Source organism: Chrysochloris asiatica, unplaced genomic scaffold, assembly GCF_000296735.1.
Source record: "Chrysochloris asiatica unplaced genomic scaffold, ChrAsi1.0 scaffold00064, whole genome shotgun sequence".
Lineage (NCBI taxonomy): Eukaryota > Metazoa > Chordata > Mammalia > Afrosoricida > Chrysochloridae > Chrysochloris > Chrysochloris asiatica.
Window position 1 is genome coordinate 2,031,676 of NW_006408582.1, and position 3,957 is coordinate 2,035,632.

Consider the following 3,957-nt stretch of genomic DNA (forward strand, 5'->3'; position numbering starts at 1 on the left):
TAAGTATTCCTTTATATGTGGTTCAGAGTTCTGGGACCATTCCCTGAACCTGCTTGGTTGGGTATTCTGTGTTATTTTTGGCAGAGGTCTCTGCTATATGTCCACCTGATCCGCCATCTTGTTTGTTCCCCCATCACCTTTAATTTTATATGATAAGCCAAGACTCCAGCAGAGAGGGACGTACTACTATAACCAAGGAAAAAGAATCTGAAGTGGAGAGAATATTTTGGACCAAGGGTCACTGTACTGCAACCTCCTAGATCCAAGGGTGGAGGTGGTGGTTGTGGTGGTTTGATTCCAAGGTGCATAGGGATCTCTAAAGAACATACAGCCAATAGATGCTGAAAGGAAACAAGGACCTTTTCCTGGAACTGACAGCGACAACTAGATTTCTCCTGAGCTGACAAACTGAATTTGTGTTGCTAGCCTACAAAAAGAATACATTTCTTTTATTAGCCATCCACTTATGGTATTTCTGTTATAACAGCATTAGATACCTAAGATACAAGTAAATGATGTAAGTGCTCCAAAAGTATTGAGTGCCAGAGATCAATGTTATGTAACCATGTACTATACCATCATTGACACACTTGATTCTTGCATGAAAAGAACAAAAGTGTAAGTTGTTCTTTCAAATAACTTCTCCTCCTTCAATAATGTGAATATACCTGATGAAGACTACATAAAGGCATCCAACAAATTAGTACTTACTTATGATAATGACTTACACACAAATCTTTATAGAGAAGAACGACAACTTCATTCTTACATGAAAACTAAATTTATAGTTTCAGGAAAAGGAAATTTTACTCACATAAGCATTGTGATTTCATAATAGAAGATAAAATGCAATGCACATTTAAGGAAAAAAATGCAATGCATATTGCTCAAAGTTGAAATTGCTTTATGTACATTCCTAATTTTAATGATCACAAACTGTGCAATAGAACACACATTTTTGTCCCTTGAGAAACTAAAAAAACCTTACTGTACAAGAGTGATTCAAGAAAGACTCAATTCATTATCCTTATTATGTATAGAAGTTAATATTGTTTGGCAGCTTAATTGTGATGAAATATTTGAACAATTTGTAAGAGCAAAGAACAGAAAGAAATGATTTTATTATAACATGCTAAAGGTAAATGATCTCTCTAAAAATTAATACAATAATATGTTGAAATATTTGTTTTCTGGACATTAAATTTTGTTTTTTGACATTTTTCCATTTGTTCACTTATAATTATAGCATTTATTACAAAACAAGCACCAAAATTAAAGTATGAGCCATTTGAAGCAAAATTGGTGCTGTCGTTGTTAGATACTGTTGAGTCACTTCTAACTCATAGTGACCTTATGCACAACAGAACGAAACACAATCCAGTCCTCACAATCATTGTTAAGCTTGAGCCCATTGTTGTTGCCACTGTGCCAATCCATCTTGTTGGGGTCTGCCTCTTTTTTGCTGACCCCTATTGTACCTACCATAATCTCCAATACAGGGACTGACCCCTCCTGACAGTATGTCTGAAGAATGAGAGTCAATTTGAGGAAGAATTTTAGATGAACTGTTGAAACAACAAAGTTCATTTTCTTTATTGTAAAATATATAGACTATTCTTTTTATGGAGATGTGGTATATAGTAAAAATCTTAGTACTTTGCATCCACTAGAAATTTTATAATTCAGTTCATTCCATTTTTGCTAAAATAGCATGTACCACTTTTGTATTCAATTGCTAAGATTATAGTCATTTAAAAAGAAGTTAGAAACAATGGCAAACTAGGCAGAAAGTCTGTGTGGGCTCTCAGCAGCAAGGATACGGGAAACCAGATGAGATAGATACAGGGCAGACATGGAACTCTGAGCTCCAGAGGAAGGGATAGAAAAGTGGATTGAGTACTTATTGGGAGAGAGAGTTGAATAGACATGGCAAAAGAAGAAATGATGGACAAGCAGCGGCAGCTGATGGGACCTGCTACAGCCATCTTAAGAGTTTGTGAACAACTTTAGGAACAAGAAAACACATCTATGTTGCAGAAACTTACCTGTGGCTCACAGGTACAAAGGTGCAATTTTATTTGATCTATTTCTTTATTTTCTGACCAGCATTCAACTTTAGGGAATCTCCCAATTTCCAGGAGGTTGGAGTCACTCAGAGACTGCGAGACCTAGGTAGCAGCTATATGCTATAACTCCACTAGGGCAGGATCTGATTCGAATCTGCGGAGTCCATACTGGCTAGCTATGGGCTGACTCTCACTAGGAGAGGGGGTTGAATGGACATGCAGGGTAGAGAAAACAAAGGGGGAAAGGAAGGAGGCAGGTGATATGTGTGGGCCCACTGAACACAGCAGTGCCATTGTGAACTTCCTCAGGTGACTGTGAAGGCAAGGACACCAGTAGCTAGAGCAACGTACTGCTTATTGGCAGATAGACAGCCATTAACTTTCATTTTTCACTATGTGGGCTGTTTTTTGTTTTCTTTTCCTTCTTCTTGTATCACATGACAAGAGACAGCAACTGAGGCTATAATATAAATACAACAATACCACAATGGCTAGAAAGCAGCAAAAAATTTCTGATCACATGAAGAAACAAGACAGAGTAGCTGAAACAAATAATCAAGAAGCAGAGCTAAAAAATGCTTTTGAGGAAGAAGGGGCACTGGAACTACCTGAAAAGAATTCAGAAGAATGATATTGAGGTATATCTAAAATGCTTCATAGAAAGGTTGAGGAAAACAAGGAAGAAGTCAGAAAAGTGTTACAGGAACAATTAAACCGCATAGATACAACATTAGAGACAATACAAAACATGCAAACAGAAATCCAGTAGAACAATATGAAGATATCAGAAATGGACAATACACTAAAAGGGCAAAAGAATAGAATTGAATCAATGGAGGCTAGAATTAGCAAACCTGAAGACTCACCTTACGCTCAAAGACAAATATAGATTAAAAATTAAAGGATGGAAAAAATTTACTAAGCTAATAGCAATAAAAAACAGACTGAGTGGCAATATTAATCTATGATAAAATAAATTTTAAGGCAAATATCAGCATAAGAGACAAAGAAGGACATTATCTCATGACTAAAGGATTAATTGAACAAGAGGACATAACCATAATAAATATCTATGCTCCCACTGAAAGAACCTCAAAATATAAAATCAAACTCTAATAAAATTCAAGAAAAAAATAGGTAACTCTACAATAGCAGCAGGAACTTTAATACACCACTGTCAAATAAGGACAGAACAACCAGAAAGAAACTCAACAAAGACACAGAGTAACTAAACAACACACTCTATCAACCTGACCTCATAGATTTATACAGCGCATTCAACCCAACAACAGCACAACATACATTATTTTCCAGTGCACATAGAACATTATCCAGAATATACCATGTGTTAGGCCACAAAGTAAATCTCAATAAATTTCAACACATCAAAATACTACAAACCATATTCTCAAATCACAATTCTATAAAATAAGAAATCAACAATAGGAAGATTAAACAAACAAAATCAAATGTATAGAAACTGAATAACACCATACTTAAAAGCTACTGGGTAATAGAACAGGTGAAAAAAAAATTCTTGAAGCAAATGAGAATGAAAACACAATATACCAAAACCTTTGGACTCAACAAAAGCAATACTTACAGGGCAATATATAGCAATAAATGCACACATCTAAAAAGAAGAAAGACCAAAATCAACACCTCTCCATCAACTAGAAGAAGACCACCAAAGTGAGCCTATGGTCACCAGAAGAAAAGAAATAACAAAAATTCGAGGAGAAATAAATGAACTCGAAAACAGAAAAATAATTGAAAGAATCAACAAGACAAGAAGCTGATTCTTTGAAAGGATTAATAAAATTGACAAACCATTGGAAAATATCAAAGAGGGAGAAGACACAAATAACATGCATACAAAATTATAAGGGTG